This window comes from Pyxicephalus adspersus, chromosome 9 (genome assembly GCF_032062135.1).
Source record: "Pyxicephalus adspersus chromosome 9, UCB_Pads_2.0, whole genome shotgun sequence".
NCBI lineage: Eukaryota > Metazoa > Chordata > Amphibia > Anura > Pyxicephalidae > Pyxicephalus > Pyxicephalus adspersus.
In genome coordinates, this window is record NC_092866.1 from 31,151,159 (window position 1) to 31,168,409 (window position 17,251).

A 17,251-nucleotide genomic window follows, 5' to 3' on the forward strand; every position below is an offset into this window, starting at 1 on the left:
TTTTTTTACGGAAATACAGAATTTTTTCTGTTTATTTTGATAAATTGCAAGTGGTATCAGAATTAAATATCTGTATTTTTTTTACAGAAATTTTTATGGCTTTTTTGATAGATAGCAAGTTGTATCAAAATTAAATATCTGCATTTTTTTACAGAAATACAGAAATTTTTCTGTTTATTTTGATAGATAGCAAGTGGTATAAGAATTCAATATCTGTATTTTTTTACAGAAATACAGAATTTTTTATGGCTTTTGTTATAGATAGCAAGTGCTATCAGAATTAAATATCTGTAATTTTTTACAGAAATACAGAAAATTTCTGTTTATTTTGATAGATTGCAAGAGTTAGCATAAATTATGATAACCCTTGCAATCTAAATAAACAGAAAAATGTATGTATTTCTGTAAAAAAAATACAGATGTTTAATTCTGATACCACTTGCTATCTTTAAAAAAATCCATAAAAAATTCTGTATTTCTGTAAAAAAAATACAGATATTGAATTTTGATAGCACTTGCAATCTCTCAAAATAAACAGAAAACTTTCTGTATTTCTGTAAAAAAAAAATACAGATATTTAATTCTGATACCACTTGCTATCTATAAAAAAAAAAACAGCAAAATTTCTGTATTTCTGTAAAAAAAATACAGATAATTATTTCCGGCTACAACTTGCTATCGATCAAAAAAGCCATAAAAATTCATGTATTTCTCTCTAAAAATACAGATATTTAATTATGATTCATAATAATAAAGAAAATTTTATTGGTTTCTGGATAGATACTAAGTGCTATCAGAATGAAATATCTGTATTTTTTATGGATAAATATAGAATTTTTTCTGGCTTTTGTGATATATTACAAGAGGTATAACCTCCTCCTCTTGCTGTAAATGATGCTGTCGCCTGCCCAGTACCCAATTTTAGATGCCAGATACTAATGCCGTCCACGCTCCGTCTCAAGCCCACCGCCTCCTCCTGCTACAACTGATGCTGCCGCCTGCCCAGTACGTGAATGTAGATACCAGATACTAATGCCGTCCACACTCCGTCTCAAAATCCACCACCTCCTCCTCCTCCTACTGTAAGTGATGCTGCCGCCTGCCCAGTACCCGACTGTAGATGCCAGACACTAATGCCGTCCACACTCCGTCTCAGAGCCCACCTCCTCCTCCTGTAGATGCTGCAGGAGAGATTATGTCTTGTTTCCCCAGCGATAAAATTTGTATTTGGTGTTGCGTGCTTTAGACAATGCATTGGTGTATAATGATTGACCCAAATCATTGCTGCTTGCAACCAGGCCCATCTGCTAAAGTCTGTAGGGTCAAGGATGTGGGATCTATGGGCTGCTGCTACATTGTCATATAAGGATTTGCATAGTTTTTTATTTTCCGCTCTCTGTCTAATCACATAAGATGAAATCTGGCCTCTCATAACTGCTTTTCCTGTTTCCCAAAGTAAGACCGGGTGCTTCCAATGCAAATACAAAATAGGGGAGACACCAAGGTGAATCCCTTACGGAACTCAAATAAAACAAAGTTACATTCCTGGTGAGTCCTCTGTAGCAGATAGAGGAAAAGCTTCCTGAATTCGAGCGAGGGCTGATTCCAGATCATCCAGTAAAAAGGCTATGCCATTCACTGTAACCTTTAATTTTGCTGGGTACAATAAGGCAAAGCAAATTTTCTGGTCAATCAGAAACTTGCAAGCCTGGGAAAAAGCTTGTCGTTGTTGAGTAACCGCTGCTGAGAAATCTTGGAAGATGAGTATTTTGTAACCATTAACCACCAAGGAGTCGGCTTTTTTATATGTGGATAAGATCCCCTCTTTATCTAGGATGTGAAAAAATTTTCATACGTGCAGACAGAGGTTCCAGATGGATAGCTTACATCAAATCTACTGTAATAAATTGTAGTAAATCCGGGTATTTATGTGCTTCCGGAATTCCCAAAAACCGCAGGTTGGAACGTCGATTTCTATTCTCCAGGTTTTCATACTTTTCAGCAAGTGATGACAATTGAGTATATTGAATGGTGATGGTGGATTGTTGTGCTAAAACTTGGTCTTCTAGATCACTGATTCTTTTCTCCAGTTCTGATTCATGAGCAGTATTGCTGGAAATTTGCTGAAGAGTTGTGTCAAGAGAGGTTTGGAGGGTATTACATTTTTTTATCAAAGTAAGGAAGTAGTAGATTGAAGACCTCCTGTGCTGTGGAGGAGGATAGTTGTGATCACATGGGTTTGCTCGCAGCAGTAGCTATATACCTGGGTAACAAGTCAAAGTCCTGTTCTCTCTGAGAATAAGCAGGTAAAGTAGTAGCGGCAGCATGGTGCGGGGAATGTGCTACACCCTTTGCCTCATTTTGCTTGCTCATTGTGCTAGGGGTAGAACGGGTGAGGTATTTGTGCATCAGGAAACACAAAAGTTTCTATTCAGAAAGCAGCAAGCAAGCCTGTAGTTGTTGGCAGAAATCAGCAAGTATTCATACGACATTCACAGGCCCACTCAAATTAGTATGAAGGGAATTCAGCACGACAAAGATGAGAAAGAGACAGCTTGTGGATGTATAAGCCAAACAATAATACTAAATCTTCAATGAAACAGGTCACCAGGCCTTTGCACACAAACTTGTATGACAGTTTCCAGGACAAATTTCCTGTTTCAAGTGATACGTTTTTGAAGCGTGACAATCCAAACCTGTAGCCTTATCCAGCAACCTTGTACTAGGGGATTAAGTGCCAACAGAGATATAACAAAGTATTCCCAGGTAGGGCGCTCACTCAGCGATGAAGATATCCAGTAGTTAAAACACTAGTAAGCAAGCTTGTGGGAAGGAATGTACAAGCATAAATCATGCAGCTATAAAGTGCTTGATGAATGAAGTTGAAACTTCACAGTAATAAAGACAGGGCACTGGGATCAGCCAATATAGTACAGTACTGTAGGTTCAGCGTTAATGAGATTGGCCAATAATAAAAGTCAAAAACTATGTCTGAGTGCCAAAAATATGCATAAGCAGCTCACAACTAGTATGTGGGGTGGTGAGAGGGGAGTCTCAGAAGAGGTAAAATACTTGCATACAGTACTCACTCCCACTATAAAAGTCTCTAAGTGCCGGTAACAAGCTGCAAAAAAGGGTGCAAGTGAAGCCAAAGTGAGAAAAAGGCTGCTCAACTTGATGGCAGCGGACCTCAGAAAGCTGTGTCTGGTAATGGGAGGCAGTGTTGCAGGGATAATGAAAAGTGCTCAGGCCACGTGGCCAAGATAGTCGCCACTTACTTGCGCCTAGGTGAAGGAACACTGACTTCAGGAAGCTGCTGCAGGCACTGATGGACACGCTGGGATCGGTCAGGGGAAGAAATCCTCTGTGGTGGCTCCCAGGCAGTGAAGCAGAGAGAAGGTTCGTCGGAGCTGAAGTAAAATGTGGACTCCGTCAGTAGCTCCGCACCCGGAAGTCATCTTGATGTGACTTTTAGTATTTTTCATTATTGTTACCTTCATCTGTTGCGGCAATGTTTTTGTGTCTGGTTTCTAATTACGGTTTCTGATTTTTAGCAATTATTCAGCAATGTTTTGTCATTGTATCCACAAATAATTAGTACAAATGTATGCATGGTTTCCACTCCAAACTGCTATTTGACCCCCCTCGTTGTCTTTGTTTCATTCTGAAAGTCAGTTTGTCACATAATAGTATTTGAATGTATTATGTACATATTCCTTTTATGAATAGTTTTTCATTTTTTTTATTTATTTGCTCTTTTTTAATAGTCTGACATTTGCTAAATAAGCTGTGGTTTTCCTTATATAATATATACTTAACTCATGTTGATTTGCTGCCACTGTTCTACACAACTCCTCTGTTCATTTGTAGTATTGTTCTAGGTTTGTTCTCATTGCGCTGTGGTGCCTGATCTTAGCCCTATTGTATACAAGCACACTTGCACTTTCTGTCCAAACAGGGTGTCAATTAGCTGTCAAGCTGAGTTGCATACTCATTCTAACACATTGGATGGTGATTGAAGGAGGTCCAGGTTGCCAAGCACAACATCAAATTACATTGATTGACAAGCTCACAAGCAGGGTCAAGCACTCTTAAATACTCAATTGTATGCATTATTTAGGCGCTTACATGATTCAAATAGTATTAGTAATAAAATGTGCAAAACATATTTTATTGCTTTTACAGCCTTTCAGGGTGTTTATGCAGTTTGAACACCATTTTAGACCTTGGCCCAACAAATCCTCACTTTATCACATCAGCTTGGTAGTAGAAGCACATAAAAGTGGATTCTTCCTTTAACCAGAAGCAATATCATCCACGAATGTACAGTAGTCTGTAATATGACATTCCAGAGGCTTGACAGATTCCTAGCAAGGTGATGTTATCTTCCCGGTTAAAAAATAGATTATATTATTAGGATGTGTTAGGCAGCATATTAAATTGTGTTTTGTTGGCAACTAGATGGTGCTGGATTGAATTATTCATGCTTTTCTGGCTTCATATGCAATGCTTGACCAAATTTGCACTAAATTGCACTCTGCCCCAGTTTGGCAATGTATTTTTTGAAAGTGTTACATAAAGGCACAGCTTTTCCACAAATATGTCTGTTCCACAAATTATTATTTAATTTCACAAAGGATTAAAGGGGGCTTGCACTCCCAGATCTCCCATGCTGAAAGGCAGGGACTCTGGGAGGAATTTGCCAGGAGGGTAAATGCAGTGGGCAGTACACAACAGACCATTACCAGTGTCAAAAGCGTGAGTGACATTTTCAGACAGATCAAAAGGGTCCTGGGAACAGAGGCTGTAAGGAGTGGGGGAAATCCTCAACACATTGTGTGGCGATCCAGGAAGTATAAAAGATGAGCATTGCCACTCATTGGGCCTGAAACGGTGGTAGAGGTGGACTACTAGGATGACTCTGATGCTTGGCAACCATGTAAATTCAATCCTTTTAGAATTTTATAATAATTACCTAACTACAAATGTCTTTATTTTTATTTTTTTGAGGATTGCGACAGTTTAATAATTTGAATTTATGCCAAAGTTGTATTGTGTTTTACCTTAGCTTTGTTGGGGGGGAAATCTGAGATCATTTTTGTAAGATGAACTGTTTATTGTTTTGTATTTTTGCATTCTTTGTACTTGCATCAACAATTTATACATTTCTAATTTTTTAATAGGAGAATTTTAACAGGCTGCATCCACTGTGGAGGTAGGCAAGAATTGTTTACTTGTTTTTTTTGGTATGGGTTGGGGGGAATAAATATTTCCCAATCTGTTACGTTTGTATTTTTTTGGTAGGGTCCCCCAGGTGCCCATTTCAGACCAGAAGAGGAAACACCTCAGGTTTCAGTAAGGCAGCAATCCATGTTGAATGTATGCGTTATTCTTTGGGCTGGGTTTCTATGTTTTTCTTTTCTTGATCCATAGACCAAAAACCACCAAGCTTACAAAGCTCCTTTGGAGTTTGCATGATTGGACTTGGACTTATTTTATTAGTTAAATGCTTTCTATGTTTCATGTTGAATGTTTTGGATTATGAAGAAATGTGTGTAGATTCACTAGATCTGTCCGTGTTACAATGTCAGGATGCCGTCTGCATGATGTCATGGTGACCCCCCAAGTAATGTTATTTCTTTTATTATGTATTTTTCTTTTACTCTCTTTTACCACCCAGTGGATTCAGGTGGATTGCATGAACCCACTGTGGCCAGACAGCTTCTAACCCTCACTGAGAGACTGGTTGGCCGTTGTGATAGAGTGATGGAGTCAACACCATGTTCAGATCAAGCCGGCCTGGTGAGGCGGCCCGCAGCCGTGCCTGGGCTGGTGAGATGGCCCGTGCCCAGGCTGGTGAGCCTGCGCTCATTCAAATCAGTAGGTGGACGCTGGATGCCAGATGCCAGGTGAGACCTGATTCCTGTCTTATTCTTCAACAAAGTGTAACATCACTAAATGTTTTCATGACTCCATGACACCTACAGTGTTTGAGTTCTCCTGCATGAGAACATTTGTTTGGATAAGATAGCCTAGTGTCTATTTTCTGTTTGACCAATGTCCACAGGTTAGTGTACCTCATAATAATTCTCCACTTCACCTATATAAGTTTATTTTGATGTGGCCCAAGTATGCTCGAAATGCAGTTTTGGTATCTCATCCATGAAGAATGTGAAAGTTTTGAAATGTGGATAAAAATTATTCTAATCAAGTATGAAGTCTCAACTCAATACTATACTAGTATTGTTGTAATGATCATCTTTGTTCACTAAATGAGCACAAATATAGTTTTTGGTAGGGACCAAATGTGGTACACCTCAATTTTCTAACACTTGCCTCTAACAGATAAATGTGCTTGCTAATTGGCCCACTACATTTCTGTTGTTTAAACTGACATACTAAGTGGTAGGGATGAGTGAGATTTGTAATTTCGATCTTGCAGCAATTCGGGCCTTTCTCGCTTACAGAACATGTAATCAAAAACGGCCTTGTGATTCGCCATGAGGTCGTGGGAAAAAGCAGGAGGCGGTAACGCCAAGTAATTTCGTCGGAAATCGCGGCTGGGAGTAAATCATTTGCTACCACGATGCACAGCACGGCCCAGCAGCCAATCAGGAGAGATCTGAGCACAGGCATATATATATATATACAGGGAAGAAGGGAGGGGCTAGTCTTTCCATCTTGTGTTCTGTGTATAGGATAGATGCAGGGACATGTAGATAGATAGAGATAGATAGAGAGACGTGTAATGTGACAGGGACAGTGGAGGAGCCTTCTTAATTATTTGTTAGCTGCATAGTTCTGTGTTTTATAGGGCACATATCCTGTACTACTGTTTAGTATAGGACATTGTGTATGTAGAATAGGTTAGGCAGACATCTTTACTTTTACATGAGCTACTAGCTAGTCAGTTTTATTAAATTGTCAGTAGTAAGCAAATTTAATGTAAGTTATATTGTGTGTATTACACTCTTAGGTACTGTTCACTGACTGCACATGCACTGAAGGTACAATTGTGGTTGCTGCTACTTGTAGTGCCACGCATAGCTAGTCAGTTTTGTTAAATTGTCAGCAGTCATCATATTTAGTGTAATCTATATTGTGTATTAGTGAAGACACTGTTAGTCATCTTTTTTCACACTGTACATTCACTAAAGCTAAACAAAATCAATTGCATTTCCTATTTACCAAAGAAGAACATTTGGGACAGTTACATTTCTGGCCTACTGAAAAATAAATACAGATATTTCAGTGTTTGATACCTGTTCCTATTTACCAAAGAAGACCATTTGGTACAGCTAAATTTCTGGCCTACTGTACAATAAATACAAATATTTTAGTGTTTGATACCTGTTCCTATTTACCAAAAAAGACCGTTTGGTACAGTTAAATTTCTGGCCTACTGTAAAATAAATACAGATATTTTAGTGTTTAATAACTGTTCCTATTTACGGTTTATAAGAAACCGTTTCATACAAGTGCATTTTTGCCCGAATAAGTAAAAGATGAGAGGTAGACCCAGGGGTAAGCGTGGCGTTGGGCAACCTGCCGCATCTGCAGCAGCAGCAACAAACTGTTGAAGGCAGCAGCACAAGTTGTCAAACAGGTCTGACATGTGTGCGGAGCACCAGTATGCTGGTAGATGTATTGAGAGGGTGGAATACATCATACAGCCACGTCATATGGAGAGGATTGTGAACTGGGTCTCACGGGCCTCAAGTGCAGCAGGTTCTTCTGCAGCAGGAACCAGCACAGCCATGACAGGAGCAAACAAAGGAGGGGAACAGTCAAAGATGATGTGACCATGGGGGAGGTGGAGCTGGAGCAGATGCAGGGCACCCAGCAGAAGCAGAGGCAGGCAAAGAAAAGGAGATCCCCAACCTAAAGTCCCTTCAGCCCACTCTACCCGCGTTCTGAGCAAGGCATCAGGCTATGGGAATAACCAAAAAAAGAGTCATTGAACTCGGCTTCCTTCTGTAACCTGATGGCCTGTGCCGAGCGGCAATGGGTAATGCCAAGCAGGCATTACTTCTTTTACACAGCTGTACCCAGTTTACATGCACATGTAATGGAAAACCTCTTCCTGGCATTGGTATACTCGGTTTCTAGCCAAATCCATGTCACCATGGACAGCTGGACAACCAGGCACGGAGTGGGACTACTTGCTACCTGTCCTTTATCGCTCATTGGGTGGCCTTGCAAATTTCAGTGGGCGGTAGTCTGAAAGAGGCATTGCAGCTCCTGGTACCCCCGCCGAGGGGTGTGATGGGAAAGCAGTCCTCTCCCTTATCCTCCTGCATTCCTTCTGCTGTCAACCCCTCTCTTTTCGACACTCCTCCTGAAAGGCCAGCAGCGGAGGTCACTATGGTTAAGCGGGTACGCCACTACAGCTCCCTCAAGCACATGCGTTGCCAGGCAGTGCTGAAATTGGTGTCCATGGGGGAGAAAAGTCACTTGGCTGGCTGGTAATGGGGCCAACCTTGTAGCCGCGCTGCACATGGGCTGCATAACACATGTGCCCTGCTTTGCGCACCTACTGAACCTGGTGATGCAGAAGTTTCTCCGCACGTACACAGGACTGGAGGACTTACTGAGACAGGCTCACTCCATCTGCGGCCATGTCCGCCGATCTCCTACTGCCGCCGCGGCGCCTAGCAAGATCCAGCGCCAATAGAGGCTACCACTGCAGAGACTGATTTGTGACACCATGACTAGATGGAACTCCACCCTGCACATGCTCCAGTGTACAGAGGGAGGGCATTTGCAGCATCAAAAACTGGGATGATTACTGGCTGGCCACCCTTCTGGATCACCGCTACAAAGACAAAATGTCACAGTTTCTACCCAACCCGGCGCAAGAGAAAAAAAAGGTGACCCGCCTGAGCAGTCTACTATTCGACCGGCTGTGTGAGCAGTTCCGCGCACCACATTCCACACAGAGACCTCAGGCGGACACTGCCTCCACCGTATCATAAAAGCAATGTGACTGCCTTAAAAGAGTCACAATGGCTCAGAATTGAGATGACTGAGAAACAGCTGGGAAAAATTAGGATTGACAAAGCACCAGGACCTGATAGATTACATCCACGTGTCCTCAAAGAGCTGGTATTTCAAAGCCATTATTTCTATTTTTAGAGACTCTTTAGTCACTGGCAAGGTACCGATGGATTGGCGTAAGGCCAATGTGGTTCCTATCTTCAAAAAGGGAGCAAAGTCATTACCAGGTAAATACAGACCCGTTAGTTTAACGTCCATATTTGGAAAGGTCTTAGAGAGCTTGATAAAGAACCACATTGAGGTTTCTGCTAGAAAATAATATTATAAGTGATAGTCAGCATGGCTTCAAGAAAGACAGAAGTTGTCAAACAAATTTACTCTTTTTATGAGGAAGTAAGTAAACAGGTAGACAGTGGAATAGCAGTTGATTTAGTGTACCTAAACTTTTCTAAAGCATTTGTCAGGGTCAATAGATTTAGAAAAGTCAGTCTGTAAATGGATTGAGAACTGGCTTAAAGATCGCATCCAGAGAGTTGTAATTATTGATTCATACTCTGAATGGTCTAAGGTTATTAGTGGTGTACCCCAGGGTTCAGTGTTGGGACCTTTATTGTTTAACATCTTTATAAATGATATAGAGTTTGGGATTAAATGTACTATTTCTGTGTTTGCAGATTACACCAAACTATGTATTGGAATTAAGTCCATACAGGATGTCTATAATCTACAAGCAGACCTGGATGTACTGTTTGATTGGGCAGCCAAGTGGCAAATAACATTTATTATAGATAAATGTAAAATTATGCACTTGGGAGCTAACAACATGCATGCTTCATACTGTCTAGGGGGAAAACATTTGGGGGAGTCAGAAATGAAAAAGTATCTGGGGGTTCTGGTAGATCATAGACTTAAACACAGCATGCAATGCCAAGCTGCAATATCTTAAGCTAGTAAAGTACTTTCTTGTATTAAAAAAGAAATAGACTACAGAGATGGAGACATTACCCTGCCCCTATACAAAGCATTGGTCAGACCACATCTGGAATATGCAGTCCAGTTTTGGGCACCAGTTCACAAAAAGGACATTGTTAAATTGAAGAGTTTAAGGGGGGATATGATCACCCTGTGAATATTAAAATGGTCCATATAGAGAACTCTCTTACCCATTATTCACTTTGAGATCACTACAAGAAACAAGAGGGGACTCTTTGCGTCTGGAGGAAAAGAAGTTTAAGCTCCAGATAAGGAAGGGACTCTTCACTGTAAGGTCTGTGAAAATGTGGAATCAGCTCCCTCAGGAAGTAGTTTCAGCAACTACTATTGTTGCACCTCAAAGTTGTTTATAGAGATTTATAGATATATGTGGATAGATATAGATGTAAATATATATTTATATATAACATATGTGTGGGGATGTTTGTGAACTGTTTCTCTTTGTCAGACCACCTAGGGTTTCCAAGGAGTTCCAATGACACTAGGGACATTAGACAAACAGATTCAGTTCCCATAATAATGAAGCCTGAGTCAGCAGGAGTTGGATGAATAGCTGGACAGATGGGTGGGGGTGATGGCCCATCCAGACCTTTTGGTGACACCTAAAATTAGATGACCCTGCCTGGCTTTACCTCCACCTTCCCATATCAATTTAGCTAGGAGGCCTAGTAAATTCATGAAGTTACGGTAACCAGGGGGGGGGGGGGGTGCATCAACCATATGTCATCTTACAGATCACATCCAGTAACCAATCCAAGAGCATCAAGGATACCTAATGGGAATTAACTATATAATCCCAGGAGGCTCTGCGCTTTTATTCAGTCTTGATCATGGCGATCAAGACTGGGGGGGGGGGGGGGGGTGCATCAACCATATGTCATCTTACAGATCACATCCAGTAACCAATACAAGAGCATCAAGGATACCTAATGGGAATTAACTATATAACAATGGGAAATTAGAGAATTTAGGTCTCTTCTTGTCTTGCTTGCTCTTGCTCTGGCTTGCGCTCTTTGTCTCCTGGGGGTCTCCTTAGGTAAGCTGGTATGGAGTCCTCTTCTGAAGGAAGTAGGCTCCTGAGGTACCCATTAACCTCTTAGGAGGTAGCTATAAGATATTCCTGATTGTAGCCTTATGGGTGTCTATAGTAATATTGCATTACTTTGCCATTTTTTAATTACTGTATTGTGTACTAAGCATTTTTAGATTATTACAGGGGTTACCTACTAATAACCTTACCCTGTACTGTATATATTATTGATTAAAATTCCTTTACTCGGATACCAAACAATATTGCTGTGTCTTTTATGTTTCACCTTGTTATCTTGTTATCATTTGTGCATGAACCTTCTTTTATCGAACATCTATATGCATTGATAGGAGATATAACATCCATATTTATGCAGATAATATTCCAAATCAACAACTATAGATTGCTTTAAGAAAAAGCTGGATGTTTTTCCTAGAAGCACAGAATATAATTGGGATTAAATAAAATAAATTAAGACTTTAAAGTAAAAATAACAGTGACTGTTGATCCAAGGAAAATCCGATTGCCTCATAGAATCAGGAAGGAATTTTTTTCCCATTGAAGCAAATTGTACCAGGTTTTTTTTTGCCTTCCTCTGGACCAACTATGTCTTATAGGGTTTTATATCTGGGATATGTTTATTTCCCTAGTGTTTGAACTTGATGGACTTATGTCTTTTTTCAACCTAACCTACTATGTTACTATGTATCCTCCTGTAGCGGCAGCAGCATCAGTGGTGGCAGTAGGCCACACACATCCAAAACTCTAGGCCAAGGCAGGGGGGATTTTTTGGATGCCTGTCGAAACTTGATGCGGCACCAAGTGAAGTGCGGGGCACAACCATCGAGACAGCATGAAGCGCATGGTGCACAATTACGTTGACTCTTTTGTGGCTGGTGGTGGTGGTGTTGACGACAGCAGTTATGAGGAGGATGCCTGTCCTGACAGTAGTGACGCCATTAATTTTAGGTCAACAGGCTTGAAATTTGTCCCCAGTTGGCACAGTATGCCATCAAGCTTCTTTCTTGCTCAGCATCCAGTGTTCTGTCCAAAATGAACCTTTAGTGCCGCTGGCGGAGACCACCGATCAGGACTGTCGATGAAAAATATCAATTGCCCCACCTTTTTGAAAATGAATGAAAGGTGGGTTACTAACAACTATCATATCCCCACTGCAGATGTCACTGATTGAATGACACAAGGACTCACTGGCCAACCAAAATGCCTCTGTGAACCCACATTACTCCTGTGCTGAGTCTGCGGCTGGCTATCACCAGCACCCCGTCAGCTGAGCCTGCCTTGGTTAAATTTTTCTGCTAGTTATCGCAATGTCCAGGGGTGGCATTCATCGCCATGTTATGCTTGCCATTGTGCCAGCTAACAATTTACTCCACACGTCTGCTGCCTCCGGGAGGTCAACAAACTGCAGATGAAAACCCCCAGTACTGCCACACTGATAGGTACCAGTGCCTTTGCCTAATTTTTCAGCTAAGTATTGTAAGATTGAGGGTTGGCATTCATGTCATCCACTTCTTGATGCAAACTAGCAATATAGTCTACCTTCCTACCGCTTCTGGCACCACAGACCACAGCAACAGTGCTGGCGCAAAACATCTTGGTCTTACTCTCCTACGCCTAATCACAAATTTCAGATATTTGTATTACACACCTCTGGGTAGCATTGACGATGGACTACACCCAGTTCCAGATGCCAGTTACCAATGTGGTCCCCACTCCTTCTCAGGGACCACCGCCTCCTCCTCCTGCTGCTGTTGCTGCCGCCTGTCAGTACTCCATTCACTAAAATTGTATTACACACCTCAGGGTGGCATTGATGATGCACTACACCCAGCTCTAGATGTGATGATGCACTACACCCAGCTCTAGATGCCAGTTACCAATGCGGTCCTCACTCCTTCTCAGGGCCCACCGCCTCCTTCTCCTGCTGTTGCTGCCCCGTCAGTACTCCATTTACTAAAATTGTATCACACACTTCTGGGTGGCATTGAAGATGCACTACAACTAGCTCTAGATGCCAGTTACCAATGCGGTCCCCACTCCTTCTCAGGCTCCATTTACCAATGCGGTCTCCCTAGCGATGGCTGACCAGTGGCCACACACTGCTACTGCTCTCGCTGACCCACGCTCCGTCTCTGGTCCTCCATCCTTTTGCCTAATGTCACTGCGCTACTTCTCCACAACTTTATGGGTGGCATTCCTAACACGTCATCCAGGTCATGATGCCAGCTAGAAATGCAGTCTCCTGCGGTTTTGACGGCAGAGACTGCTGCTAGTGGGTTGAGTTCACATGTACTGTAGTTTATGCCTACTGTACGCTGTCCATCACGCAAAAATCCTATTTGCCTGCTGTCACTTTACCTGCCATTTTCTGGAAAACCACAAGGTCTTTTTAAACTTTTGTATTTCCTTGTTGCCACTGTTCTCCTACACATACCTAGCAAATTCGGTGGTTCTAATTTTCCTATTAATGTTTAAAGTCGGCTCATTGACTTTAATGGGATTCGCAAAATCGGTTCGCCGAATTTTCATGGACCCATCGGAGGTTCAAGCAAATTTTTGCGAGACTGTCAGAGGCCTTCTCGCTCATCCATACTAAGAGGTTCAGCTGTGTATTGTATGCAAAATGTATTGTTGAATGATGTTAGAATCACATTTATTTTGAAGAGGACATATCTAACAAACACAACTACGTTACTTTTAAGGTCACATGATATGTTAGAGGAGATTACCATAGAGGAATGTTGGCAACTCCCAAGCCTAAAAACAGGTAATGTAGGATAAGAATTTTGCTGTGCAAACAACCATTGTGTAAAACCAATTTTTTTTTTGTAAAGGAGAACTAAGGATGTGAAGGAAAGCCTGCAAGGACAATTTTAAATGTGTTTGTTTGAAACAAATAAAAAAAAAAAAAACAGAACAAAATATTGCTAAGGGTTTTTTTTCTCCCCCCCCCAACTGAATTTTTTAAAACAAAATAAATAAATAAATATTAATATTTAAAATAAAAAATTCTAACACTTTTTAAAAACATATTTAATTTTTTTTTTTTGTTTTTTAAACCGGTACCGTCTGGGCATACCCTGAGGAGGGGCCATCCCCAGCTGATGCTCTATGGCAGACATCCTCCTGTGGATTTAGTACAGGCTATCCCGTAGAGTTGCTGCTTGGTGAGGAAAAAACAAAGAATATATACCCATTAAGAGCTGGGGAAAAACATTTAGGAAAAGTACTGTCCTTGGAAAAACAAACAAATTAAACCTTACCAGCAGGATGTCTGCCATGTTGCTGGGGTGGGGATGGGACCACCTCAGGGCTGGCTGCCTTCATCGAGCTTGAACTGGCTGTGTATGTGGAAGGAGACAAAAAAAAAGTAAGTACTGAGTGAATGCAATAGTACAATATGTAGCTAGTTCCTTAATTGCACAGTGCTAAAGAATGAAAGTTATCTAGTTTCATCAAGTTATGACTGTTTGCTGTTTACACCAAGCAAAACAAGAAAGAAAGCTTCTTCCTGGGGCCAAGGTAATTATGGCAATGGAACTAAAGGGATGCAATTTGGTGTCAATGAAGGTTGTGGCTTTTCACAAGGTAAAAACTTGGCTAATTGACATTTAACCTTTGGTTTTTGTTAAAAGCTGCCTATACATGAAGCTAGTGATACACTGATAATGATACTTATTGGAGCTAGGCCTAAAAAACTATATCCTAGTTTAGATTATTTGTCCTAAAGGAATGTTCACAAAAATAGAAAAACTATAAATACTTACATTCAGACAAGGAACTTGTGTCCTCTGGAGAAGGTGATAGTAAGGCTGCTCCAATAGCTGTAGATTAAAAATATACACCAAAAGTAAAAATGGGTGGGCCGGACTAAAGTAGATTTGTAAGGTTAGTCAAGGATACCAGATTGATGCTAAACTTCTAACAGATACTTTTTGGCTATGAAAAAAACTTTGGATAAAACACCGCCCCTTAACAAGAGTAGAACACAAAATGCAATACTTACCAGAGAGAATGTGGTACCCCACTTTGCAGGGGAAATCCAGTCTCCTTCATGTCAGGTCGCTCCAAGTGTGCTGTACCTTTACCACACTTGGGCAAGTCCCTGCTGGGGTCCACAGCCTGTCTGCCAGCCTCTTCACAATCCGCTGCTTGGCATTGATCAGCTTCTATATAAAAAAAACTACAAAACTGTGAAAATGTATCCACCCAGTGGGCATGTGTAATGACATCATTGGCACAGTGTGATAGCTGTGTGTGAATGCTGCTTATCATATTCTACAGCCTTAAAACTCCGTGTACAAGCACAGAGGACCCTCATAGCTAATAGTCAAAATATATCTCCAAAATCTTAGCCCACTGGATTTCAAGCATTTTAAAATAAGGGGATCACAATTTAAAACATTTGTGAAAATACAACAATGCATTTTCAAAAGCAAGTGTGCCTAGGAGTCCTTAATTGACCCCCAGGTCCCCTTACTAAGCAGGTGTCCCCTAATTAAACCTAAATGTTCTAGTTTCTGCACCTCACCATTCCTGATAAATTTGGTTTCCAAGAAATGTAGGTATAATTTTAGGGGTACCACCCCAATTCCCCATGTCATGTAAGTGGCCCAGGGGGCCCTAAATTTGCATTTTCAGGGCTCCTAGATGCACTTGCTTTTAAAACAGCAACAAAGAAATTTGGTTTATTAGTAGTTAGTAGGGTCCCTGATTTACCCTGAAAATTTTAAGTTGTTACAAAAAAGGGTTTAGGACAGGGGTCAGCAAACTTTTTGGACTACTAGGTCATTTCAGGAGGTCAAGAAGGCAAACTAGGCCAGAAGAAACAAGGTGTCCAAGGAAAGGTTTTTTATTTAAAATACAGTACAATCAATGGGAAACGTGATGTTGCATGTTCTTAGAGTCATATATATATATATATATATATATATATATATATATATATATATATATATATATATATATTAAATTCATAAATAACTGGTATTAGAACAGTTTCAAAGCATTTTTTTCTTGGAATGGGACTTTATAGGTGCTTTGTGCAATAATATACCTAACGACAAAAAATACTAATTTTGTTTAAAAAGAAAATGTTTCTTATAAAAAATTCACTGTGATCATGATCAAATTAATCAAATTTATATGATAATATAATTATTTATTTAAATGTATGTTTATCATGATTCATTATCCCAAGATCAATGGCTCAGGGGTTAGCGCTGGGTCCCAGGTTTGAATCTCGGCCAGGACATCATCTGCATGGAGTTTGCAGGTTCTCCCTGTATCTGCGTGGGTTTTCCCTGGGTACTTCAGTTTCCTCCCACATTCCAAAAACATGCAGTTTAGTTGATTGGCTTCTCCCCAAAAATTGACCTTAGGCTCCATTAATGACATATGACTATGGTAGGGACATTAGATTGTGTAGTAATAATAATTTATCAGATGAATAATATATGATTAGGTACTAATCATATTGTAATCATCTGATAAATGATGCATCATTAGTTGATATACATTACTTTTAAACTTACTTTATTTCTTTTTTCCTGGCTCTCTGTTACTGCTTTTGCATCTAGTCCCGTGTCCAAGTGTAAGCACCCGGGAACACGGGACTCCTATAAGTAAGGGTATACCAATTGGCGTGTACAATGACCTCATCCTTAGGAAAGTTTCACTTTCACTGTTTGTTTATGAATGCTGCATGTCATGTACACTGCAGCCTTACATCTTTCCCACTGCAGACTTACTTCTCTCCCAGTACAAACCACCATATCACCTGAACAGTATGTCATACAGACCTGAAATTTTCAGGGTACACAGGGGGCTAGCAGTACCCCAAATTTCATCTCCCCACCTTTAATAACTTTCAAAATATAGGGGTCATAATTATAAAAGCTAGTGAAAATTGAACATCAGGGTTGCATTTTAGAAAGTAAGTGTGCCTATTAAACATACAAATTATGGACCCCAGGGGCCACTTACATAGCAAGGAGGTGCAACCCCTAATGTTATACCTACCTGTCACAAAACTAGAAATGTCATACTACACTACCGTTTCCCATTCTCTACTTTCAAACTTAATTTCTCTGGAACAGGGCGATACAGGTGAACAAAATTTTAGGTGCAAGTGGGGGACACCTGTGGCTAACACCCCCTAAAATTTCATCATTAGGCCATCGTCAGAACATAAAAAACTCTGTACATAAA

General features: G+C 40.6%; 1 long non-coding RNA gene across 2 annotated transcripts in view; it reads right to left on the reverse strand.

Annotated features, from left to right (window-relative positions):
- The window catches only part of LOC140338354 (uncharacterized), a 30,965-nt gene extending 15,747 nt beyond the window's left edge, over positions 1-15,218 (reverse strand). The window contains exons 1-4 of one of the 2 annotated variants that reach the window (XR_011922233.1): positions 15,048-15,218; positions 14,809-14,865; positions 14,305-14,382; positions 14,103-14,201 (exon numbers count right to left, since the gene is read on the reverse strand). This is a non-coding gene — a long non-coding RNA (uncharacterized lncRNA). Of the gene's footprint in view, positions 1-14,102; positions 14,202-14,304; positions 14,383-14,808; positions 14,866-15,047 lie in introns of those variants that run through there. The other variant, XR_011922231.1, reaches the window with a different exon arrangement.
- Between the last annotated feature and the right edge of the window lie 2,033 nt (positions 15,219-17,251).